General features: G+C 43.0%; 1 long non-coding RNA gene across 1 annotated transcript; it reads right to left on the bottom strand.

The window, feature by feature from the left end:
- Positions 1-25,610, bottom strand: LOC116155034 (uncharacterized). Its single transcript, XR_010376611.1, has 3 exons — positions 25,237-25,610; positions 10,864-11,485; positions 1-4,309 (listed from the first exon to the last, which is right to left on the bottom strand). It is a non-coding gene; the product is annotated as an uncharacterized LOC116155034 (long non-coding RNA).
- Between the last annotated feature and the right edge of the window lie 1,821 nt (positions 25,611-27,431).

Below are 27,431 nucleotides of genomic sequence, written 5' to 3'. Positions count from 1 at the left end.
TTAAATTTTAATGTGTGTACAAATTACCTGGGATCTTATTAAAATGCAGATTCTGATGCAGCAGGATTGGGGTCGGCCTCGAATCTGCATTTCTAAGAGGCTCCCAGATGACACTTGCTAGTCCACAGACCTGGCTTTGAGTAGCAAGTTCCTAGTCGCCCCACCAGTGCGATTTCATCATCAGACAGAACACGTCTGTATTGTTTTTTAAATTTTTTATTGAAGTGTAGTTGATTGACAGTGTTAGTTCCAGGTGTACAGCAAAGTGATTCAGTTATACATATACATGCTTCTTTTTCTTTTCAGATTCTTTTCTGTTATATGTTATTACAAGAAATTGAATATAGTTCCCTGTGCTATACAGTAGGTCCTTGTTGTTTACCTATTTTAAATATAGTAATGTGTGTCGTTAATCCCTGGCCCCTAATTTATCCCTCTCCACCCTTTCCCCTTCGGTAACCATGGTTTGTTTTCTATGTCTGTGAGTCTATTTCTGGTTTGTAAATAGAATTTGTATCATTTTTTTTTTAGATTCCACATAGAAGTGATATCATATAATGTCTTTCTCTCTCTGAAATACTTCACTTAATATGATCATCTCTAGGTCCATCCATGTTGCTGCAAATGGCATTATTTCATTCTTTCTTTTTTATGGCTGAGTAATATTCCTGTGTGTGTGTGTGTGTGTGTGTGTGTGTGTGTGTGTGTGTGTGTGTGTGTGTGTGTGTATTTCACATCTTCTTTACCCAGTCATCTATTGATGGACATTGAGGTTGTTTCCATGTCTTGGCTATTGTAAATAGTGCTGCTATGAACACTGGGGTGCATATCTCTTTTTGAGTTATAGTTTTCTCTAGATATATGTCCAGGAGTAGGATTACTGAATCACAAGATAAGTCTAGTTTTAGTTCTTTAAGGAACCTGTGTACTGTCCTCCATAATGGCTGCACCAATTTACATTCCCACCAACAGTATAGGAGGGTTCCTTTATCTCCACACCCTCTCCAGCATTGATTATTTGTAGACTTCTAAATGATGGCCATTCTGACTGGTGTGAGGTGATACCTCGTTTTAGTTCTGATTTGCATTTCTCTAATGCTTAGCCATACTGAGCTTTTCATATGAGAGCACATCTGCATCGTTGAGTGAGAAGGGCTCTCTTCCCTGAACACAGAGGAGGGTCAGGACCAAACATCCCCAGTGAGGATTTGGTCCCCAAGCCAAATGTATACCCTTATGCTGCTGCAGAGAAATAACTCAATTCAGTGAGACTTCTGAGTGACCTGGGAGGTCCCTGAGAAAAGTGAGGGCTTCCTTATACACATGAAAGTCTGAGCTGCCAGTGGGGAGAGATAAGAAAGTCAGCTCCTCTGCATCTCTTGTCCAAACAGAGACCCAGAGACTGGAACAGCCCAGGTCAGAAACCAGGAGCTGCTCTGGGCCCTTGGGGCCGGTGGCAGGACATGGGGGGCGGGGCTGACTGTTAAAATGCTGATTTGAGCCTGGTTCCCTTCATTCCGCACCCACACCCATTTCCAGCTGGTAGCCAAGCTTCACACTTCCCTGCCTCCGGGATTTGGGCCAGCTGAGATTCTTCCCTGCTTTTGTAAAAGCTAAATCCCTGGATGAGATTATGCCAAGGGCCTGGAGGGTGAGAGAAGGGAGAATAAGTGGGGAGAAGCACTCCAGAGCGGGTAGTGTAAGGAGGAACTGGGGAGTCTGGACCCCAGAGGACCTGTAGGGCCCCCAGAGGCGTGGCCCCAGGCGCCTCTCTCCAGATCGCAGTCCTGCAGATGCAGCTGAACCACAGGGTCTGAAGGACCCCGTGCCCAGGCAGTGCGGGGGTAGGGAGAACGGGGTGGGACCCGGGCATTTGAGGGGAATCACCTCTGTTTATACTCTGTCTCCTGAAGCCTACTTTGCTGGATCCTAAGACAGCCACACCAGCTTTCCATGTATGCTTTGAGTTTGCGTCTTCCATAAATACCCTTTTCATCAATGAGAAACCAGAATATGGGCGAGAAAATCTCCCTAGATTAGAAGTTGAGGTCACGGGACTGCAGTTCCCATGGTTACTGAAAACCTTGAGTGCCCAGCCAGGTGATCGGTGCCGGCAGCCTTTCAACCTGGGAAGAGGGTGTGTGTGTGTGTGTGTGTGTGTGGTGTCCGCTTCCAGGTGGGCTCAGCCCACTCCATGCCCGTTTCCCTAACGGGACAGAAATAGTGAAACCCCATCCCAGGAACGTGAACGCTCTTCAGTGGCCCCCAGCCCACACCGAGGAGTGTCATAGCACCACTCGCAGAGAGAAGAGACCCAGACATCCCAGAAAACACAGCTGAGAGATAGCTTTTGTGTCTCTAGGTCAGGAGTTCCTGGCTCTGGCACCTTAGAAGCACCCACCTGAGAAGACTTTTTAAATGCTAATGCCCAGGCCCCATTCTCAGGTGATTCTATTTCATTGATCTGAAGTGGGACTGGGCATCTGAACTTTTTAAGGTGATTTCCATTTGAATCAATATTTTTGAAGGCCAGCTAAGTTAATCTAATGTTTGATCAGACTGCTTTGCAGACTGCAAATATTCCAGAAGGGAGCCAGGTAGAAAGTCACCAGTTTTATACAGTCAGGTATTTGTCACTCTGTGGCATTACCAATGACACCAGGGTTGGCTGGCTTGAAGGACAACGCTACTAAGATGTCACGTGACCAGGCAGAGCCAGGACGCATCCAGCGCACCCGGCCTCCTTGGGAACAGCATCGATACTGCAGCTCCCTGCGGGAGAAGATCGTGGCTACAAAGCACGGAACAGGAGCCCTGCCTGCCCCTCAGCAAATAATTAGGGCTGACCTGCAGCATTACTTGATATCCACCTCCAAGGTCAATGAGAATGAATAGGTGTCTCTGCTCAGTTTCTTCCCCCAGAGCAAATGTTTCAGTCATCTCCCTTTCACCCTCCATTCAGAGTACACTGTCCGGCACTTCTGAGTCACTCTGAAAACAAGCCTGTATGTGGATATCGTGGAAATAAAGCCATTTCCATGAGACGTAGTATTTCTTGTTCAACACTGCTTACGAGAGCTTACTAAACCGGCAGAGAAAAAAACCGAGCGATTTTCAAAGTATAAAAAACTACCCATTATCCATTGTAGAGACACTGGTGGAAGTCAGGAGCTTTTGGCTTCAGGCAGAACTAGGGACTTTGAGGCTCATTTTTCAAATGGAAAGTGCTCTTTTCTTCTGTGCTGCTCACAGCGCCCAGTTCTTGCTAGGAAGACCGAACCAGACCTTTTGAAAATGATATTGTTCTAGGACTGAATGACTGGGAGAGACAGAGAAGGTTTTCAGTCCAAGGATGAGAACTTTTGTATCCTTAGCCAAACTGAATCCCACCCACTTTTCCAGTCCAAGGATCCCATCCCTGCCTTCACTGTCCCCTGGTGCCAACTTGCTAGGTATCATTAATTAAAACCAAAGCTTCCTGCTTATAGGCACCAGGCCCCACCTGCTGCCCCATCTTTGCAATACTGATCCTAGGCCTTCCTCCCCAGCCATCCTTCTCTGCCACCAACTCCTTGGCTCCCGCAGAATGGAGGCAGGTGTGTGAGGGGTGACAGGCCCCCGGGGGGTGCACCATTCCCCTCTCCATTTTCTGCAGAAGCGTCAACATGAACGTGCTTGGGGTGGGAGGCTGGAGAAAGGGGGAGGGTCAGAGGGTCACGCAGGGGTCGTGCAGCTGCTGAAGCCCAGAAGAAAATTCCCCTCTGCCACTGAGAAATGGCAGTAGAAGGTCACAGCCGCCGCCCCCTGAACTTCTGACCACTTGATAAAGGCGGCTGAAGATGAAGAACATTCCTTCACCAATCTTGCCTTCACTTTTGATGAACAGTTAGGACACAGGTTCAAAATTTAATAGCTCAACTGTTGTCTTGGACTGCCAGCCAGCGTGGACATTGTAAAGGCAAGAGAGGGTGGGAAGAATGTGATTTCTTCTTCACCCCAAGTGGCTTTATAAAACAGAAGGCCTTGAGAGGGAACGGACTGAGTCCTCCCCGAGTACCAGCAGTACTGAGACTTTCAATACACTGAATGGCCCTGGAGACTCCAACCACCAACAAAAGCAGGGGGATTTTGCCCTCGCTTACACAGAAATTCTACGAGTCAGACATCCGTGTTCCGCTCAGGAATCAATTTTTTGGAGGGTAATTTTATTCTCCTGGATCCTTTTCCTGTAGTCACTGTGTCCAGGTGGGAATTGGCAAGGTTCGACTCTGTCCCTGTTGCACTGTTCTCTGTAGCTGAAATTCACCACCTGGAATTTGAAGAACAAACAAGCAGCAGCAGGTCCCTGGTAAGCCTGGGACTCAGAGGCGGACCTTTCTGCATAAAAGGGGGACTAGCTGTCACAGATCTGGAGACTAATGACTCCATAAAGTGGCCTGGCATCACCACCTGTGGCAGTTCTGTGGGTGCCTTGGGGAAGAAGCACTGAAATGACATGAGTGGGCCTGGATTCTGACCTGGGTCTTGAAGTGCATGTGAAGGGTGGTGTGTGCATGTGAAGGGTGGTTTGTACACGTGTGCGCGTACATGTGTGGGGGACTTTGTGTGTGGATATCTGTGCCCCTGCATGTAGTCATATTCATTTTCCAGGTGACAGTACCAGATCCATACCCCTCACAGGATTGCCTGGTAGATCAGATAAGAAATGAGTAGATTAGGGCTTCCCAGAAAAGTAGAACCGATAGGATACAGGGACAGAGATGGAGATAAAGATGGAGACAGAGAGAGAGAGAGAGAGATTTACTACAGGGAATTGGCTCCGGTGATTGTGCAGGCTGAAAGTCCCAAGACCTGCAAGGTGAGTTGGAAAGCTGGGGACCCAAGAGAGCCCAGTGACAGAGTTCCTGTGCAAGTCCAAAGGCCTGAGGAAAAGGAGAGCCAGTGGTGAAGTTCCAGCCCGGAGGCTCAAGACCCAGGAAGACTTGACGTTTCAGTTCAAGTCCAAAGGCAGGAAAGAGCTGATGTCCCAGCTCAAGCAGCTGGGCAGAAGGCATTCTCTCTTACTCAGGGAAGGATCAGATTCTTAGTTCTATTCAGGCCTTCAGCTGATTGGATGAGGCCCACTCGTATGTATGAGGGAGGGCAATCTACCTACTCAATCTACAGATTTAAATGCTGATCTCATGCAAAACCATCCTCACAGAGACACTCAGAATAATGTGTGACCAACTGTCTGGGCACCCCACGAGCCAATCAACTAACACATAAAGTGAACCATCACAGTGGAGTCAAAGGCAGCATCGAGTACTGGAAGAACCCCTGTTTCTGGAGCCCAACAGCCCAAGGTCAAATCTAGCTTTATTACTTGCCAGTCATGGGATTTGTAGGTTACTCAGTCTCTCTGGGGCTGCCTCAGATGCCTCTTTGGTAGGATGAGGATAACAAGAGAGTCAACAATGTACGTACATGACACATAACAGGTACCAAAGCATTCGCTGTCTTGGGTGCAAAAAAGTACGTTTTTTAAGGTGCAATTTGTCTTTTGCATTCAATGTACATCATCATTTAAGGCAAAAGAGACTGCTGGACATAGAACATGTAGGAGGATAAAGAGAAGCATTCATAGCAAGGAAGAAAAGCAAAACACCAGAAGGTGACACAGACCTTGTTAGCACATCTTTACTGTTAAATTAGTAGACCGGGACCTGGGGTTTGGAGGAGACATCAGAACTACCGGACTGCGGGGCTCCTCTGCTCTAGGGGAAACTTCTTTATTTTCCCAGGAGGTGTGCGGGCCAATATTTACCTTGGAACCACAGGGTGGCTGTGCTCTTTGCAGAGTATGTACATGTTTTACATTATATGCATGAGTGTTGGATGATAGCGAAACCTAATACATTTGGGACCTGATACCATCATCCTTCATGAAAGCAAAATATTTTCCCACTCTAGAAATCAAGTTGGAAAACCTCTCTCACAGTTGGTTTGGATTTTAAAGTCACAGTAATGGCTGCAAAGATGGACTGTTGGTCCAGATAAGACTGGAGCCAACCTAACACCTCATTGCAGGATTGGTCCCTCTTCAAAGTCCTGTTAAGCATGTGGGTGGTGTTAACAGCATCCTTCTGGCAAGTAAAATGGACCAAGAGTATGGCCTAATGGTTAGAGAAAACCTAGATGGTACAACAAGGAATGCAGTGGCCGGACAAGCCACATGAGACTGTTGGGGGCCAGCATGACGGCTCTCTCAGAGTGTGAGATATTTGGGGTTTGGCAGATCCTGAGAAGTCAGCTGCCAAGCTCCACTGCCCCCTGTCCCCCTGGTGTATTTCAAAGGAAATTAAATCCACATGTTTCTGATTTGCTGACACTTACAGCTCATCCAAAGGTGGTTTTGCAAGAGTGGTTTGGACATGAGAAGCCTGGAGAAACTTTAATTATTATTGTTTTTTTCATTTTGAAATGCAGACCTGTGCGCTCACATAATAAATGCCAGGCCTACACAATCAGAGCCCAGTTTTGCCTTCTCAAAACTTTTCGTCCTGGGCCCACCAGAGACAGACAATTGAAGTCAACTAGAGAAGACAAACTCTGACTTTAATAGCCAATCTAGAAATTCACCTCGAAAATGGTCGCTCTGAATGGCCCCTTTTGACTGAGCTGTACCTAGACCTGCCAAAGCTAGAATTCAAAAATATAATATGCCCAGCATGGACTGAGTCCATAGGTTCCATTATTGCCTGAGACTCTGGCCAAGAGGATGGAAACCTATATTCAAGATGGCATCCATCGTAGGTTCTGGGAACCTGGGTCCAAGGACATGGGGCAAGAGGCCTCAAGGACAAGAGGCCATCACAAAGGTGTTCTTTGGAATGTTCTGAAATGTCCTGCCGTGTCCCTGAATGAAACTTAGACAAGCAACAATCCAGTTTTGCTTCAGGGCAACTGAATCATGTTATACACTTGGAAAGAATGAGCGCTCTGGATGTGACATGTGACCCCTACAAGTCCAGTCACATGAAAGCTATTGGCCAGAGAGATCAGGGACCAAGGGTCCCTGTCTTCTGAACCAGGGATTAACATTTTTGGTTTCTCCCATCCCTACCTCTAGCCACTGCAGAAAATGTTTTCTGAAGACGCACCTCAGCGGTGACCTCCTCCCCTGCTCTGGGTTCTCCTGACAGAGGCGACAACTTCATTCTCTCCCGCTGCTCCCACCTGTCTTCCCAGCTCTGGGCCAACTACTGCTTGCTTGGCAGTTTACACGTGGGTCTCTGCCACCGGAATCCCCCAGCCCTGAGCTCGGGGTCTGGTACAGGTGAGAGTGCTTTAAATCTGTGATGGCTGAGGCGACAATGGCTGTGATGGAGAACAGGAGACAGCCCTCCCCATCCCTCTGCTCCTGGGTTTCTCTGGGCACCCATGGTACACTTCTCACTCCCTCCACGTGTGCTCCCCTAGCCCCCAGTTTTTAACCCAGGTAACCCTTGCTTCTCAGGTCAGCTCAGATGGTCCTTTCCCGGGGAGCTGTTTTCTTTCCAGCCCCACTTGGAGTGCCTCCCCGCCGGGCTGTGCCTCCCTCGCTCCTCTGCACACTCAATACTCATAGTTAACTAATTAAGTGCAAGGTCGCCTGCATTGCCTCCCTTCCTACCAGACTGCTTGCCCCTGGACGCCAGGAAGCACGTCTGTCTCCCTCGCCCTCTCCCCAGCGTCTGGCCCTGAGAAATCGGCGCCGGTTCACTGACCGACTTCTCACTCTGGAGGGACAGCCAGCCTTTGCCACCAAGACGGCTCATTTCCATGAACTGAACAAACGAAGAGCTAGGAGAGGGTCTCCAGACACTGCGAAACCAGTACCACTCATATTAGTTTGCTAGAGCTGCCATAACACCAAACGGATGGCTTACAACAGCAGACATGTATTAGCTGACAATTCTGGAGGCCAGAAGTCCGAGATCAAGGTGTCCACAGGGTTGGTTCCTTCTGAGGCAGTGAGGAAGGATCTGCCCCAGGCCCTTTCTTAGCTTTGGTGGTTTTCTGGCCGCCTTTGGCACCCCTTGCTTGTCGAAGATCACCCCAGTCTCTGCCTCAATTGTCACACGGCCTTCTCCCTGTGTGCCCGTCCACCTCTGTGTCCAACTTCCCCTTTTTATAAGGACACCAGTCATGTTGGATGACAGTCCACCCGGATGACCTCCTCTTAAGCTGATTATCTACAAAGACCCTCATTTCCAAAGAAGGTCGCTTTCACAGGCACACGGGTTAGGACTTCAACATCTTTGCGGGGAACACGATGCAACTTATAAGGCCACTTTCCTGAGAAAGAACATGGCAGCTTAAAACTGACATTAAAATATAGTAACTAATTTAGAGTCCAAACTGGGACATTTTTGAGAATGAAAGGGGGCACTATTAATAATTTTGCAGGGGCAACAGGCATAAGCCAGGACTGTCCCAGGCGTGCAGTCTGGCACATATGGCCACCGTCCACTGTGAGGCTCACTGCCCAGTCTTTCCCATGAAAGGACGCGTGTACCTTCACCTTCAGATCCCTCTTTGTTTGTGTTCCCAGCGAGTCCGGTCTGTTTTATACACAGACACAGCGATACTGAGGGATTAGCTGTATTCCGGCTGCAGTTAATTCACTGTTTTCAGTTCCCAAATGCAAGCCCCATCTCAGCAATTAATTTGGCCAGATGAAGTCAGGCCCTCTTACACCTGTTCCCCTGTTTAATTAGGCTCTAATCTTCCCGAGGGAACTGGAGGCACCGGGGAACATCACCTAAGCCGTAGATTAGGAGGGCAGCGTCAGACACCCTGCCGTCACCATAATGCACAGGCGACACCCCTGAAACAGCTCCAGCCCTTCAGTCTAGAAATTCGCCCTGACAACTGTGATCCCCCAGCATGGCTGGGGAAAGGATCCTTATTTTTGTTACAGATTCCCTTTCATCTCCTCCCAAGGGGAGGAAGTGTTCCCAGTGGTGCTTCTCTCTGAGGTAATTGTTGGACTGGAGTCACCAGTTAAGGCTGCCCATCTAATTAACAGAGTCTGTTATGATTTTCAGGATAATGAGGTGGGAAACAAAGACATCAATTTTTTTTTTCCGTTCGTGATATTTTGGCCTCTTTTCTTCCTTTTGGAAGATGACCTGACATTAATGAGAAACGAGTACTTATTGTTGGGGTGCAAACAGAGAGATAAATGACATCGGTAATTAAGTCTCAATCCCTCTTTGGTACACAGAGCCATTTGTCAGGCAATATTACTCAATTAATTAATTCCATTAGGGCTACCACATTTTCCCCAATCCAGCCATTCCGCCATCAGCGAGGACAATGGTATGATACAAAAATAGAATGGTTAATAAATGCACAGTGACCCTCCAAAAGAAAGTATTTTAGCCACCCCAGGAAACGTAGCCAGAAGCATTTGATTTGAGAACATGTAAAGTGCTCCCAGCCAGCCATGTACGTCTTCCTATCAGGGACTAAACAACATTTGGGCATTTTTGAGCTCAAATGCCTAGAAGGAAAAAGGGGGACATGGGGCTGGTCCAGCTCATTTTATTATGCTATATCAGCAGTCACTGTCAAGGCCTCTGGTCAGCTGCCTGTCTGTGGCCAGAAAGGGAACAGGATGACATGAAGTGTGGCTGTTAAGGGCCAATTCAAAGGGCAATACGATGGGAAGGAAGGCTTCCAGAACGGCAGCTCCCAAACGGTGTGGTCAGTTTTCTGTCTGCTTTCTTTCCTCTCTTTTGTCAGAGGAGAACCCTGACCCTCTCCCTGCCCATCCGTCTCTCACTGCTCACAGCTCAAGTTAATTCTGCCTCCATTGACGCTCATGTTGATAAAAAACAAACCCACGTTCTCTTCTATTCCTTTCCTTTTTCCGCTTTCCTTTTCAATGCTTGCCAACTTGTCTCAGAATCCTTTACCTCCTTCTTAGTGAGAAATATGACTGCAGAAAAAGATAAAGTGACAGTCCAGAACCACATTTAAGAAAGATCTAAAAAAGGGGTTAGTATCATGACATTCTAAAGAGAAAGGCCAGCCCCTCCTTCATAAACTTGACAAACACCCATTTACCTCTTTATGTCTCCAAATCAACCTTTCCTTCCACCACTAATACTAGCATAAATAAAATACTATCCCTGTGTATCATTCATTGCTTTATTTTGTGTTGATTGGTTTCCGACCCTATGGGAACACTGCGATCTGCTCTATCTCGTTGCGATGCAGCAGTATTTCAGCTGGATTCAGGATGAAATATGCCTTTGTGTGCGGTTGTGGGAACCTACCTCTCATTCCCAGGAAAACAGCTCACTTCCAAGGTCCAGAACATAGTCTGTTTGTAAAGTGGGTAGCTACTACCTATACAGTTCTAGCCCCTTTCTCATCTCTTGGCTAATCAAGGTTTCTTTTGTCCTCTAAGCCCATCCTCTGGGAAGGAATGTGAAATCAACATGGAAGGCCACCAAAGCTCAAAAGCCAGGCTGGGAAGGAAAACGCCCAGGGCAGGGGTTTTCAAACTTGAGCCAGCATCAGAATCACCTGGAAGGCTTGTCTGAACAGACTGCTGGGGTGGGATCCAAAAGTTGGCATTTCTAACCTCCCTCCTGCGGAAAATTTGCTTTCAGAAAAAGACGGTCTCACCCAGGGATCACCCTTTGAGAGCTACTGGACTAGATCATACAGGTACAGAGAGGTACAGGGAGGTAACTAGGTTTTCAGAATCTTGAGCGTCTAGCCAACAACTTGGTTGATGCAAAAGCTGCGTTTCCCTTTGCATCAGCCAGGCATGGATCATGACAGAAGCAAAGAAGCCATCCCTGCCTGAGTCTCCCCCACCTTTACCTGTAGACAGAGACCACGCCTGGAGTGAGATCAACAATTTCCCTGGAATAGGCCAGCATCACTTGCTGTTTTATAATTAGATCTAGAAATAGTGCCGAAGTCTGCGGAGATTGTGGGATTTCTGAATGTTTGTGAAAATGCTCTGGTTTGTTTGCCTCTCTGCTTCTCCTCGGTGTCACACATGCAGAAGTTCAACAGGCTGGAAAGTCTTGGGGATCTTCTGCTGTTCTTCGTGGAAAACTCAGAAACTCATAAACCCATTAGGGCTGGATGGGGACCTGACCACTCTCACTCTTCATGCTATGATCCCAACGGTCATCGGGGCCAGTGCTTCCCAAACATCTTTTTGAACCCCCTTCACAGAGATGGACAACCCTGCCAGTCCCTTAACAACTCATCTTCATGTCTTCATCCTCGTATATCGTTTTAGCGTCTCAGCCGGGATTCCTCACAGAAAGCAGAGCCTATGACAAGGGCTTTTGTAAAGGAAAGTTATTTTGGAGAGTGAGCCCAGCAGACAGGAGTCAAGGGCAGGAGGAGGAGAAGGTGACCACGTGATCCATCACGTCTCCAGTGAAGACCCTCTAGGAAGCTGTGTCCAATGCACATCAGAATTTTCAGCCTGAGGGAAGAGAGAGGGAAGCATTAACCCACAGACTCTTTTTCCCTTTTGGAGGGTTGTCCCATGAAGTGTTGACTCCCTCACAACTACCAGGTTGCACACACATGTATACCAGGATACTGTCCCAGGAAAGCCCAGGGCTCAAAGAGAGACACAATGTCCAGCTGTGTCTGGAAATACGGTGCCATCTGGTTATAGCTGCACAAAGCCGATTGCCCAGCCATGCCTGACATCAAAGGTGGGCCAGAAGGTGAGAGACACACACAGAAGATGTCCAAGACGGTGTTTTATGAAAAAGAAACTGGGGGTAAAAAAAATTTATATTTTATCTACATATATTATAAATCTCATATTAATATAATCTTTTATATCCTACACATTCAAACATTTAATAAAGGTGAGGGTTAACATCGAATTTCAGGAGTAAGTGTCTGAAACCCATAAACCTTACAGTGTGTCTACATGCCCTATTTCTAGAAACTTCTACCATTCCTGTACTCTGAGGTCACTAGCAAACACTGACCAGACATAAACTTCATGATAACGATTGTGAGGCCATCAGATACAGGGAGAAAGTCAATAAAAGAGTTATTCTGTAATAGCTATTTGGTGTTCGTGTTAAAATACAGGTTTGGGGCATCAAAAATCGCTTGCATGACCTCATGTCTGAAATTTTTATATTTGGTGCTTTAAAAAAATCAACTAGCTGCTATTTATAATCACTTTTGTACAATCATTTGTTCGTAATAAATGAAAACCAAATTTAGACATAATTGTCACTGTCTTTTTTTTTCTCCAACACTAAGTTTCTGAAGTCCAGGGGCCTCTTCAAAAGGACAGATTTTTGACGAGAAAAAGACCATCTTAAGATAAAGTGAGCATGAACATCAAGCAATTTACTGAATTATTAACATGAATTTCAGCATCTGTGCTGCTGACGCTTCTAGTCTTTAACAAATGGGCCATTCAGGATACAGACCCAGGAACATATGGCGAAGGAGAAAGGCTATTTGAAGCTGGACTTCGGCGACAAGCGCTGCGGCTCAGCTGTCAGGGAAATCGGCCGAGGCCAAGCCCGCGCATGCTCAGTGCAGCTGCCCGCCCCTCCGCGCATGTGTACCTGACGCCCACTCCGGGGCTCCAGCATCGTTCTGGGATGAAAAATAGAAGTCTTTAAATTCTAAAAACTTTGTCATTGAAATTTTTCAAAAATATACAAAAGTGCTAGAATAATGGGTCTGCAAATACCTCACCCAGCTCAATTATGGCCAATCGTCAATACGGTTCTTTCTTTTCTCTTTTTTTTTTTTTTTTATCCTTTTTAACAGGCATCGTTTTTTGCTTCTAAAGACAGGAAACCCGGGGGAATTTTCGTGACCCCCTGAGGGTTTGTGACCTGCTGGTTCTTTGGTTCACTGACCTTGTTCAATCCTCTCTTTATACAAGGGAATGCTCTGCTTCTCTCATTCTCTCTGGCTATCTCTCACGCTTGCAGCCAATTAAGTGGACTCTGTCTATGATTTCAGCAATGGTGACATATAATCCCAGTGTTAAAGGATGGAATTTTCCAATGCAAGGAGCAGCAGAAAACGAACAGAGGAAACATTGCCATGAGCAAAGGCTTCTCAACACAGTATCTCTGACTGTGCTGCAAAGCAACCCAGCATTTGGATGAAAAGTGAAAGAAAAAAAAAATCTGACAATGGAGTGATTGTTCTCCCTCCACAAGTGATCCGTACTATTTCTAACCCTTTCATGAGCTGTGCTGGCAACAGGCAGACATGGCTTAGGTCTTCCTCAAGTGGTCGGCAACCCCAAAGGCAAAGGGAAGAGAGACCCGTGTTTCCAGGAGACCAAGATCCCACACCAGGATTGCAGCCGCCAGAACCTTTCCTCACCAAACAAAGAGCAGGGCAGCTACTCACCTCCTCTCATCTGTTCAGGGGGAACCCAAACCCAGCCACATGGATCTGCTTCTTGATTTTTGTCCTACCGCTTGCCTACTACTAGAAAAACAACCGAGGTCTGCCAAGAATCTGCAATCTTCTAAATCTCTAAATAATGACTAGCCTATCCAGTGTTTCCATCCAAGGAATTGTTGGTCCCTATACAAGAAAACCCTTTGGGGTGAGAGTCAGGAGTCCAAGAAAGGCATGTGGTTATTTTTTGCTACAATTTGGAAAGAAAGGGAAATCTATTTTTGACATCGGCTATTCAGCTTTCCAATCACATTAGCCCTTAAAGCATACCTAATTGAACTGTTGATTCCAAATTTTACTTAACTTTAAGGCTTTTTGGTTTTCTAGTGTGCTTCAAACACACACACACACACACACACACACACACTCTTTCACTTACATTCTCTTGCCTTGGCAAAAGTTTTGGAGTAAGTTAAGGAAATTAATGCTCCTGTTTCCATCTGACAACTTTCATCTTTAAACAAAATAATAATAAACAGGAGTGATCAAGTGGAGAGTTCATTGCTTCGTTCAGATGACGATGTTAAGACTAGTGGCATTAGGTACAATTAGTCATTAAAGAAGGAGCGATGTGCTCACGGCTTATGAGGGGAAAATGAGATGCAAAGGGCTAAGGGGAGAAGAAGGGACTCCTACAGTGGTTTTGGAATATTCCAGCAGGTGTGTGAGTCATTACATGTCAACCCTGAACTGAAGGCAGAGATCAAACATGAAGTTCACCAAGGGCTTGTGAAAACTAATAAGGGTTGTAATATTGCTGACAACTTAATCAAACCCGTTTGCATACAGACTCGAAAATGATTTCTCCACGTGGGGGCCCCTTGCTGGAAGGGAAAGCCAAGAACACGTGTTTCATTGTTTTAAAGAGAAAGCATATATGTATTTCTCATAGTCATGAAAGCATTTGCAATCCAGAGTTCCGCTCGTCTTTTAGCTGAAAAACAGAAAGCCACACCAAAACGATTCCTAACATGAAAGAATGGAGTTAGTTTTGCCTTCAACTCATATCAAAGGCAAAAAAAATTACTCTTCTACAGAGATGTTGGTTTGTATTGCTTCTCCAAAATAAAATAAAATCACAAAATGAAAGCAGCTTTCCCTGCCCTTCTCACCTCGGCTTTATCAGCCACCCACCTTCTCTGAACCCCTGGAGAATTTGGGGGACTCTCACTTACGCCCCCACCATACCTTCCTCTCGCCATTTGTGGACAAGCCCTCTCAGCGCTGACAACCAGCTGGATCTATCACTGCAGCCCCCACAGGGCTTAAAGCAGGACCTTAGTGTTGTTGAGTGGTTCAGTGCCTTTAGTAATGGTAAGATTTAAGTCATAGCTATCAAATTCACCTCTTTTATGAAAATAGGAGAGACGGAAGTGAAAGAAAATAAAAATCACAGCTGTAGGTTTGGTATCAAGCTTTATTAGACGTGGAAATAGTAATACACATATTAAGCTAAAAAGAAACCGAGTTAGAACCCCTATCGGGTGACCAGCCTTGCCAGTGTGCCTGGGACTGCCGGGCTTAGGACTGAAATTTCCACACCCCAGGAGACCCTTCTGTCCTGAGCAAATTGAGACAGTTGCAGGGATCACTCTGTAAGTTCTCAGTGACTCTCAGAGACCGAGATCCAAATGTTGACTTCGCTGTAATTCAGCAAGATCTGAGAGAGCTCATCAAAGGTGCACAATACACCCTATCTCCACCGCACCGTGAGTCTCCATCTCGGCCCCCTATTTATTTCCTTCGTTCCACTTTAAAAATGTGATTATTTTTCTGTTTATTACTTACTATCTGTTCTCCTTACTCAGTGTGAGCTCCATCTTGTCAAGGGAGTGATCTAGCCTGTCTCCCACTGTAGCCCTAGAACACTCCCTGGCAAACAGAGGACATTCAAGAAATATGTCTTAGAAGCAGAATTCTCCCCCCCCCTCCGCCCCCAAATCATGGACTCTAATAGAATTGCTGTTCTTCGCTGATTCTGAGATACACAATTTTATGAAGTTTAACATCTCTGCAATCCAGAAGCATCTCAATCAGTGTTGTCTTTCAAAAGCCATCAGCCAAGTGGTGTCATGACGTGGTGGTCATTGGCTTTGCCACGCAAGCACTTAGTGGTAGATGCTCACACTGTCCTCCCTTCAGCTGAGGTATGTGTGTCTATTACTTTGACCTGTGAGCTTAACTGACATTTAGAATGGCCTCCAAAAAATTTCACTATGATTCAGCATTGAAATGACAAGCTATTTCATACTCGCAAACGCACAGAAGCCAGGCAGCAGGATGTAAATGTGATATGAGTAAAGAGTATTTGTCACAAAGGAATGATCGCAAGTCCACATCTTCTTGCTAAGAAACAACCAAGTGCCTTAGACACCTCAGAAAGGAAGATAGCCACGAAGTCAGCAAGCTGTGTTACTTTCCTTTACCAAAATATTTGTTTCACCGCCAGCTCTCACAGAGAGATGAAGATTAATTTCAAAGGAATCTGACATGATTGATTCATATGGTGCTCAGGACTGTTGTTAAAGGCACCTGTCACAGTCTGTTGGAAGTGTTTTTCCTTTTTTATCAGTGCATAAAATAATGGTAGATCTTACAATCAACAGCAGCTTAGTCTTGACTTAATGGAATGAGGTATCAGCCTCTCCCAGCCTTTTGTTCAGTTCTGTGGATCACCAAAGAGGTTGTTGGTACATGACAAGGTCAGTAAAGTCTCGCAACTCATCCAACCTGTGCAACTTTTCCAGAAACTTCTGGTGATTGAGTTCTCTGGCTGCTACAGCCTGAGCATGAGAAGGGCTCTCCAGTTCCAATGCCAACTTTAGTTTTCAGGTCTCCATAAATTTCCCATTGGTGCCCCTCATGCAAACTAATGTATTGCGCTGGCTCAATTCTGCCCCACAGTGCAGGTTCTTGCTAAACCTGAATGATGTCATTTACAGAATCTAATTATAGTCTCAGCACTTCACCTACCAAATCCTGTCCTACAGGATATGAGAAATCTCAAACACTAATTCCAATGTGTACTTTCTGGGGGACAGTTATCTACCATCTTTGATGACAACAGCTGCATAATTCTGGAGAAAGGATTTGTATATTTAATTGTGTCTCCTCTACATGATGGAAGCAGGAGATGCTCAGAGACAATGCAGGTACCACAACACAAGACAAGAGACTCATTAGAGAGAGTCCAGTTCATAATTATCAACAGTGAGCATATGTTGGGTTAAACAAAATGTGTCCATTTTTCTTAAAGTCTTTAGAGTCTCTCAATGCATTGTTATATGTTTAAGTCATTTCATAATGTGTTCATTCATTTATTCTTTTACTTGCCAAATAATTGAGGGCCTAAGGGCATAGAAGGATATACAAAAAAGACATTTTCTACACAGCGTGTAGCATAGGATAGGTTTTTAACCTGGGGTCCACAGACCTTCTCCCAAAGTGGTTCATGAACTTGGGTGGGAAAAACTTACAGCATTGTCTTCACCAACCTCACTGATGGAAAGCATTGATTTGTCTCCGTCATTATCATTTTATTTTTTCATGTAAAATTTCTCATAGAAGTTCACATAAATGGGATCATACAATATGTAGAACTTTCGAGACTGGCTTTTTTCACTCAGCATAACACCTTTGAAATTCACCCAAGTTGTGTGTGTCAGTAGTTCACTCCTTTTTATTGCTAAATTGAGTAGCATTCCCGAGGGATGTACCACAGTTTATTTACTGATTCACCCATTGAAAGGCATTTGGATTGTTTCTAGTTATTGATGATTATGAGTAGAGCTGCTGTAGACATTGATGTACAGGTTTTTGTGTGACCATAAGTTTTGCATTTACTTGGGTAAATACCTAGGTGTAGGATTGCTGGGTCATCTGCTAAGTGTGTGTTCAGCTTTAATGAGAAACTGCCAAGTGGTTTCCCAGAGTAGTACAATTTGGCATTTCAAACTGGTAATACATGACAGTTCCAATCGCTTTGCATCGTCATGAGCACTTGGCATTGCCAGTATTTTTTTATTTTCACCATTCTATTTTGCTATTCTAGGTGTGTAGTTATATCTCTTCGGGGTTTGATTTGCATTTCTCTAATGGCCAATGATGTTGAACATTTCTTTGTGTGCTTATGTATTGCTGGATATTTGTCAATATTTTGTCGAAAATTTTTGCGTCTGTGTTCATGAGATATTGTTCGGCACACTTTCTTTTATTGTACCATCTTTGTTTGGTTTTGGCATCAGGGTAATGCTGGACTCATAAAATGAGTTGGGAAATGCCCCATCCGATTCTATTTTCTAGAAGAGACTGTGTAGAATTTATTGTATTTCTTATTTAAATATTTGGTAGAATTTGCTAGTGAAATCATTTGGGCCCAAAGCTTTCTTTTACAGAAGGTTTTAAAGTACAAATTCAATTTTCAGAATAATTTTAGGACTATTCAGTTTATCTATATTTCATCTTGAGTGAGTTTTGATAGTTTGTGGTTTTGGCAGAATTTGTCCACTTTATCTAAATTGTCAAATTTATGAGTAGAGCCTGTAATGATAACCCCTCTTTCATTCCTAATATTCATCATTTTTGCTCTCTCTCTGCCAGTCTCTTTAAAGATTTATCAATTTTATTGAACTTCTCAAAGAAGCAAGTTTTGATTTTATTGATTTTTCTTTATTGTTTTTAAAATTGTATTCCATTTCATTGCTTTATACTCTTACTTCTGTTACTCTCTGTCTTTTGCTTGCTTTGGGTTTATTTTGCTCTTCTGTTTCTAATTTCTCTAGGGAGCAGCTTAGACTATTGGTTTGATATCTTTCTCTTCTCTAATATGAGCATTTTAATTACATAATTTTCCCTCTGAGCACTGCTTTTCCTGCATCCTACAAATTTTGATATGTTACATTTTGATATTTATTCAGTTCAGAATATTTTTCTAATTTCCTTGAGACTTCCTCTTTGACTCACGGATTAGTTAGAAGTATGCTGTTTAATTTCCAAGGGTTTGGAATTTTTCCAATCATTCTGTTATTGATTTCTAGCCTAATTCCATTATAGTCAGAGAACATACTCTGTATGATTTCAACTCTTTAAGTTTTTAAAAAATGTATCTTAGGATGTAAAATCTGGTTTATCTTTGTAAAGATTCCATGTATACTTGAGAAGAATGTGTATTCTGCTGTTTTGGGGTGGAGTGTTCTATAAATGTCAGATAGAACCAGTGGTTTATAGTATTGTTCAGGGGTTTTTTGTTGTTGTTGTTTTGTTTTGGGTTTTTTGGGGTTTTTTTGCTTTTTTGCTTTGGGGTTTTCTGTACTATACCCCTGCTGGTTTTCTGTCTGCCAATTCTATTGATTACTGAGAGAAGAATATTGAAGTTTCCCAATATGATTGTAGGTTTGTCTGTTTTTTATTTCAGATCTGTTCATTTTTGTTTCACACATTTGCAAACTCATTTATTTGGTACATATCCATTTAGGATTGTGTGTCTACTTGATGAATTGACCTTTTTATCATTAAGTATTATCCCTTTTTATCCCTGGTAATTTCCTTTGCTCAAAAATCTGCTTTGTCAGATATTATTCTAGCCACTCCAGTTTTCTTCTGATTAGTGATCTATATTTTCCATCTTTTATTTTTAGCTTACCTAGGTCATTATATTTAAAATGTGTTTCTTGTAAACAGTATATTATTGAGTCATTTTTTAAATATATCCTGACAATCTATCTTTTAATTAGCATGTTTAGTCCACTTATATTTAATGTAATTACTGGTATTTAGGATTTAGGTCTACCATTTTATAATTTGTTTTGTTTGTCTCTCTATTTTAATTTCTATATTTTCTCTTTTCTTGCTTTCTTTTAGATTATATAAACATTTTAAAAATGTCTATTTTAACTTATTTATCACTTTTTTACTATATATCTCTGTGTAACTTTTAACTTATTGTTTTAGGGATTAATGCACACATACTTAACTTTTCATAGTCTATGTAGAATCAGTATTTACAACTTCAAGTGATGTATTACCACTATATAGGTACCATTACCCTCCCTCCTTTATGTTACTGTTGTACTTGTTACATCAACATACATTGAAAATCCTACTAGACACTTTTGTAATTTTTGTCTTTAACCATCAAACATATTTAAAGAACTCAAGAGGAGAACAGTCTATTACATTTACCCAGGTATGTATCATTTCTGTTGTTCTTCCTTCATTTTTGATGTTCCAACTTTCCTTCTGGTGTCATTTCTCATCCTTAAGCAATACAGCTGGTGACAGTGAAGTCTCTTATGTGTCTTTCATCTAAGAGTGTCTTTATTTCATTTTCATTTCTGAAGGATATTTTTACTGGATGTAGAACTGTGGGTTGACAATTCTTTTAAAATGTTATTTAAAGGGGGAGGGTACAGCTCAAGTGGTAAAGTGCATACTTAGCAGGCACGAGGTCCTGGCTTCAATCCCCAGTACCTCCTCTAAAAATAAGTAAAACCTAATTACTCCCCCTCCCCAAAATAAAATAAAATATTCTTTTTAAAAGTTCTATTTTCTTCTGGCGAAAGCTGTGGCTATTTGAATCATGTTCTCCTTATAAGTGTTATTTTTTCTCTGGCTGCTTTAATTTTTTTTTTCTTTAGTTTTCAGCAGTTTGATAATGATGTGTCTGGGCATAGATTTCTTTGGGTTTATCTCGTTTGGGATTTCTTAGAGTTCTTAGTCTGTAGGTCTATGTCTTTCTCCAAATTTGACAAGTTTTCAGCCATTGTTTTCTTCATACATTTTCTATGCGCCACATCCTTTCTTTTTAGGGCTCCTACGACAAGATTGTTACAATATTTGGTACTTTCCCACCAGCTGATGAAACTCTGTTCTTTTTTACTTTTAGTCTTTTTTCTCTGTATTATTCAGATTTTATCAATTCTATTGATCTAAACTGAAGTTCACTGACTCAGCTCCATTCTGCTATTGAATTGCATCCAGTGAGATTTTTTTATTGGCTATAGTATTTCTCCACTCTTGAATTTCCTTTTGGTTCTTCTTTATATCTTTTATTTCTTTTCTGAGACTTTTAATCTCCTTATTCATTTTAAGAATGTTTGCTTTTACATGTTGGGGTATTTTTATAATACTTGTTCTAAATTCTGTGTTATCTAAGCATTGGTCTCTGTTGACTATCTTTTCCCATACAAATTGAGATTATCCCAATTCTTCATAGGTGCTGAGAAATTTTTAATTGCATCTTGATGACCATGTTACCAGACTCTAGATTTTTGTCTAAATCCTATGGAGTATTTTGTTTGTTTGTTTGTATTTTAATTAGAATCTACCGGGTTGAGTTCAGGTCACATGTTCCAACCCGTCTTCCATGGTTTGGGTTCTAATATAAGTCCTGTTTCCCAAGATTTCAGCTCTTTCCTGTGTACACTATCCAGTAGCCAGTCTGAAACCTGGGCAATGGTCTATTTTGTAGTTCAGTTCTCAGAATTTATGGTATGCTATTTGAGGTCAGGTCTATTCTTGTGTTTCTCAGGGGTGAGCCGAGAAGTTCATAAACAACTTTATGGGGTTGCTTTCCCTGGCTCTTCCTTCTCTCTGGTACTTTCCAGTCCCCAGGGGCTCAACTTTTTAGTCCCCTGGCCAAAAAGCTGGGGCTTTACTTAGCCTGCTCTTCTATGCATTTCCCACAACTGCATCTGTGTCCAGGGACACAGTAGTGGAGGACATAAAAGGAAAAAAAAAATTGAGAGTTTGCCCTGCACTCTTGGGACCAAGCTCCCCTGATCAGAGGGAAGATTCTCCTCACTCAATTTTAGGATCCTGTGAGCTCTCATGTCCCTGACACCACAGGATTGCTTGGGGTCTAGGCACAAGAGGATGGAGAAAAGGAAAACAAAACAAAGCAGGGGATTTCTCCACCATTTCTTAGTATTAGGGGACCTCCTTCCTGCTCCCTAGGGCAGGACCTGGGTGGGGCTCTCTTTATAGGCACCAGTGCCCATTCCTGGGTTCAGGGCTGTGCTGGATCTAGGCTGGGGGGTTCTGGAAGGGAAAAAACAGTAACTCACAACATGTTCAGGGATACTTCAGAGTCTGTCTTCTTCACCAGTCTGCCAACTACCATTTGCTTTTCAGACCAGAGTGGAATGCACTTACTCCATTTTGCCTTGAACCAGAACCCAGTGTGGTTTTTTTTCACACACTTAAAAACACAATTTTAAGATAGGATCCATAGGCTACATCAGCTTCCAAGAGGTGCATGACACAGAAGGACTTTTAGTCAAAAGGGAGAGACAGACATAGCAATAGCTGCTTGCAAATCAACGTTATACCTGCTCAGCAGGAGCAGCTGGGAGCTTTGGGAGCCCCTGAAGAGCACGTAGGCTAGTCTGGGATCAGAGAAGGCTTCCCAGTGAGCACAGGAGGAAGAGTGTTCTCAGCAGACAAAAAGTCATGCTCAAGAGCCAGAAAAGAACCAGAGTGTAGAAATGTGGGTCGTAACAAGTAGTTTAGAATGGCCAGGACATGAACTTCTCTTGGCTGCTGAGACCATGCGCAGAAGAGAATCATATTTGTTTCATTAGGCAGCATTGGTAAACTGTTAAATTCAATGAAATTCTAAGTCCTTTGGAAGCTGTCATCTTGTTGGTATCCATGATGGAATCCAATTCCGGATCTCCATCTCAGTTCTGTACGTAGACTCTGCTATGTAGGCATTTAACATTTGATTAAGGAATCCATTCATTTTGTATACTTGGCAACAAATTCGGTCATGGATACATATACCGTAAGATAGCTATTTAAAATCACTATTTCAGAGATCAAAAATTCAGTGAGGAGACTGAAAGCAAAATACAAAAATTAAGAATGCAAAAGAATAAAAATAGCCAAAGGAAAAAAATTTTAATTCCATTTTCCGTTATTATACACTAGAGGAACAACCGCAAATAACAGACACAATCAATATAAGACACTTTTCTGCGCTTTTGGAAAAACTCGAATTTGTCAGAGCTTGAGGCGGAGCATGGAAGGAAACATGATTAAACAGAGAAAGTGTGCTAATATGTAAAAAAGGAACTAAATTCCCAAGGCAGGTAGATCCAGCATGCAATAATACAGATTCAAATCCCCGTAGACCGGAGACAAACACAGGCTTGTTGTGAGAAATTTAGTGGCTTTGCCACAAAGCCTATGGGCTGAATCTGACCTCAGGCATAGAGCTCATTTCATTACCATGCAATAGGAGGCTCTTTGGGGGGAGGAAAAAAGAAAGGATCATGTATTTACACCACTTTAGAGTCGCTTACACAAAATGTGACTGGCTAAGCATAAAATAGACAATAAGGAGTTTGTTCATTTAATTTATCTGAAGAAAGCACTTACAATCTCACGCATCACAACTTGCTCAAAGATCAAATTAGGGAAAGAGAACAAATTGCTTTCATTTAGGCACTCAACAAACCCTTAAGGAGCACCTACAGATCAAGCCTGCACTGCGCTCCAAGGGTGTGTTAAGGACTGCATTGTGGCCCTCAAACTCGTATGTTGTACCCTTAACATCTAGTGCCTCAGAATGTGACTATATTTGGAGACAGGGCCTTTAAAGAGGCAATTCATATTAAATGAGGTGTTAGGGTGGGCCCGAATCCAATCTGATTGGTTCCTTAAAAGAAGAGGAAATTTGGATGCCCACAGAGACACCAGGAATACACACACACGGAGAAAAGACCACATGAGGACGCAGCGGGCAAATGGCCGTCTGCAAGCCAAGGAGAGGGGCCTTGAAAGAAGCCAGCCCTGCCAACACCTTGATCTTGGACTTCCAGCCTCCAGAGCTGTGAGAAATAAATGTCTGTTGTTTAAGCCACCCATTCTGTGGTATTTTGTCATGGCAGCTTGAGCTGACTAACACAGGTGGACAGAGAATGGAGGTCACAGACGCAGGAGAAAGCTGACCAGGGACAAAAGGTAACAATACTCAGAGCACATGGTGGAGGATGAGCAAGTCTGTGGGCCCATAAACAGAGCACAAAGGGAGAAAAGATGTGTTTCCAGGAAATAACCAAGAGGATCAAAGGGTAAACTCAGCTTCAAAACTGTCAACACTGCTATTTCCTCTGGAAACTGGATTCATCCTGGGTTTGGTCAGTCTGAAAACGCCTCAGAATCTGAAGCTGCCCCTTTACTGAGGTAATCTCCCCATCAAGGGGCTTTGGATCCTCTTGCCTTCCAGGTGTAAACCATCCCCAAGCAATTAGGGCAAAAGTTTATATTCCATCCCTCAGCCTTGACCTTTCTTGTGATGGCACCAGTAAACAAGTTGATCTGAATGATCAATGACCTGACTGACCCTGGAACATAGAGCAAAAATTCAATGAAATGAAAAGCATGAATAAAATATGAGAGCAAGGGAGTACATATTCAAGAACACTGCACAGTGGGAGAATATTAGCTGTTAAATATTGAGAGCTCCAGAAAAGGAGAGAAAAACAATATGGAGAAGCAAAGTTGAAAAGCAAATAGAAGAAAACACTCCTTGAACTCAATAAAGACCAATTTTTGAACCAGAAGGCAAATAAACTCCAAGTGCCAAGCAAGATAAATAATAATTTGAATAGCAAAAAATAAAATGAAATTTGAAAAAAAGAGTCACACCTGGACAAAATCTGGTGAATTCCCAAATTCCAGCTACTAGAGAACAAAGAGCAATTATTTACCTAAGGAAGGGAGTTTGAATGGCACCAGAGTCCTTACTGGAAACAGCTGGAACCCTGAAGCAATGGAGCCAGGTTTAAGGCTTTTGAGAGATAAGACTCTGATCCAAGATCCCTCTGCTTGGCCAATATCTTGCATCCGGAAGGCCAGAGGAAGACACTTTGGGACTTTGCAAGGACTTAAATAAATATACTACCCACATCCCATTTTTGAGAAAAGACTAGGAGTTCTCTGGATTAAGAAAAATCAAATTATTTTAAAGAGATAACACAGGTGAACTTCCAGTAACCAACAAGGATGGGGGAAAGATGGGCAGAAAGAATTCTTTTAAAAACTGACTAATCCAGGAAGAATAAAGAAAGTAAAAAAAAAACAGGACACAGAAGAAATTTAATAAATAGTGAAAAAAGAGATAAGGTGAAAAAATAAGACCAAAGATATTGAGACATCTCAATAAATGTGACTAGATTAAATTCCTCCACTGAATGAAAAATATTCTGAAATAGAATTTTAAAGCACTATTTGTTATATGCTATTTATGAGAAGGAGCCAAACAAAATTACAAAGAAAGCTTGAAAAGAGATGGGAAAACATACAAGGCAAGAGAAAACAAAAAAGCAGAGGCAACATGAAGAGGAGATGAAGTGGAATTTGCGACCAATAGCTTTAAATAGGACAAAAGGGGGTATTTTATAATAATAGGTACAACTCCAAATAGAAAAAGAGTCATGAACCATTATCTATTCCTTATGACACTGTTTCTAAATATATAGGGCAGAACTTCTCCAAAGTGAAAGAAACAGATGAATCCACAGTCAGTGTAGGATACTTCAGCAACTCTCTTTGAAATTACCAGGTCAAGAAAAGATCTGGGGAAACCGAGCAACCAATAAGCCACAAGTCATACATCTGTGTAGAACTTCAGGCTAAATTTAGAAAGCAAATTCTCTTCAAACACTTGGAAATGGTTTTGCAAAAATTGACTGACTAATGTCTTAGCTCAGGCTGCTTTAACAGAACACATAGACTAGGAAATCTAAACAACAAATGTTTCTTTCTCACAGTTCCAGGGGCTGAAGTCCAAGGTCAGAGGGCCAGATAGTCAAGCTCTTGGTGAGAGCTCTCTTCTTGGCTTATGGAAGGCTGACTTCTCGTTGTATCTTCACCGGGTGCAGGAAGAGGGAGGTGGGGGAGAGAGAGAGAGAGTTCTCTTATTTCTTCTCATAAGAACACTAATCCCATTCATGAAGGCTTTTTCCGCATGACCTAATCACCTCCCCAAGGCCCCGCCTCCTAATACCATCACACTGGGGAGTAGGGCTTCAGCATGTGAACTGTTGGTGGGGAGTGGCACACAGACATCCAGCCCATCACAATTAGGCCCCAAAGGAAAAGGTAAAAATAAATAGACAGTCTAGTCGATGTGGAAGACTGACATGATGAGAAAGGCCATCCTACCCCAAATGGATGGAAATCCAAAAACAGAATTTTGTTACAGAGCCAATCTCAAAACCAAACAGAGAGAAACCAGAGAAAAGGGGGTGACATAAAGCAGTGAACAGTATCTAAAGTATTAAAAACAGTCTAAAGCCTTACAGAGTCAAACATAGGTCTGGACATCTGGGCAGGGATTGGGGGTCTGGACTGAACAAGGAGCCCAGGCTGCTGGGCCAGGAGAGGCTGGGAGCTAGAAGGAGCCACTGGCATGAAACCAGGAATTACCAAGGGTGACTTGTCTCCAGAAACCAAACTAGAAAAGCTCTCTAGCCATGGATCCAAGAAGCTTGCTTCAGACCCAGACGGAGCCACAGATAGAAAAAGAATTACCCAGGAGTAATTGGAATGAGTGAATGAATTAATGTATTACAAAGTTTCCTCCTGTCCATGAATTCAGAACTGCGCCCACAGTCCTTCTCAGGATACAGGAGCAAAACTACTTGCTGGTGCCTGAATCTGTTACCTAATTACCACCCGGAACTGTACCAATCAGAACTACAGAAAATTGCACGTATCTGTGGGCCCTGCCTCTTCCAAAATATTTGTCTAAAAACATGAGACCACACTGTAACTGGTTCTTTCCACCATTAACCCCACCCTGCTCTGCCAGCCTGAGGTCAAGTGTATCCCACAGAAGATGACACACTTCTGAAGATGCCACCATTGGTGCCTGTTACATGGTGGGCATTGCACGTCAGAAGCTGTAAGGACCAGGCTTTGGAGACAGAAGAGCTGGGAGCTTCAGAAAGTATTCTTTGAACCTTGATTTCCTCATCTGAAAATGGAAATGATAATAGCTATTTTCGAAGGTTATTAGGAAAATCAAATGAGATATGTAAGAATAGTAACTATAAGAAACAAATTATTATTATTATTATTATTATTATTGTTATTGTTATTGTTATTATTATATGTTTAGTTTCCTTGATTTGAAGTAAAAAAATCGCCCCAATGATTTATTTTTATTTTCGGCTTACAGATTTTATTAAAATTCTTTTTTTACTGCCAAATAATAGTCCACTGTATGGATATAGCACATGGTATTTATTCATTCATCAGTTGAAGGATGCTTGGGCTGTATCTCCGTTTCGGCTATTGTGAATAATGCTTCTGTGAACACTTACGTACAAGTTTTTGTGTGGACATAAGTTCTTCAGTTCTCCTGGGTAGATGCCTATGAATAGGACTGCTGAGTTGTGGTAACTCTCTGTCCAGCTTTCTGAGGATCTGCCAGACTCTTACCAAAGCTGCTGCACTGCTTTCCATTCCCACCAGCAGTGCGTGGGGGTTCTGATTTCTCCACGTCGGTAGGATGCTTTTTGAGGTAACCGAGGAACAGGTAAACTACGGGAAACTGGGACTTCGGCATCCCCACCTCCTTCCTGGAGAGCATCTGATTCCCTTTCATTTGTACCAGGGAAACAATAAAGTCGGATCAAAGTCTTTCTCTTAAATTGTGGGGATTTCAGGCAAGGCAAGCCTCCTCCCCTGTGATTCCATTTTCTCTCCTAGAAATGCAGACAGAGGCAGAAGCATCTCCTTAAAGTACCTATTTAGTTCAACATGGTAGAAAACATGGTAAGAACACAGTAGAAAATAGTAAGAAATGTGGATCCAAACCTAATATTTAGAACATGTAATAAAGCTTCAGGTGACGTTCGACCAGCTCTTTTGCAAACCTGCTTGAGCAGTGAAGGAACCTCCTTGGTTCCAAGGAGAGATGTCTTTTCTTATCCTCTTTCCAGGCCTAAGAAAGCAAA

This window comes from Camelus dromedarius, chromosome 2, assembly GCF_036321535.1.
Source record: "Camelus dromedarius isolate mCamDro1 chromosome 2, mCamDro1.pat, whole genome shotgun sequence".
Classification (NCBI taxonomy): Eukaryota; Metazoa; Chordata; class Mammalia; order Artiodactyla; family Camelidae; genus Camelus; species Camelus dromedarius.
The sequence above is the reverse complement of the archived record's forward strand: the minus strand, read 5'-3'. Positions and strand labels throughout refer to the sequence as shown.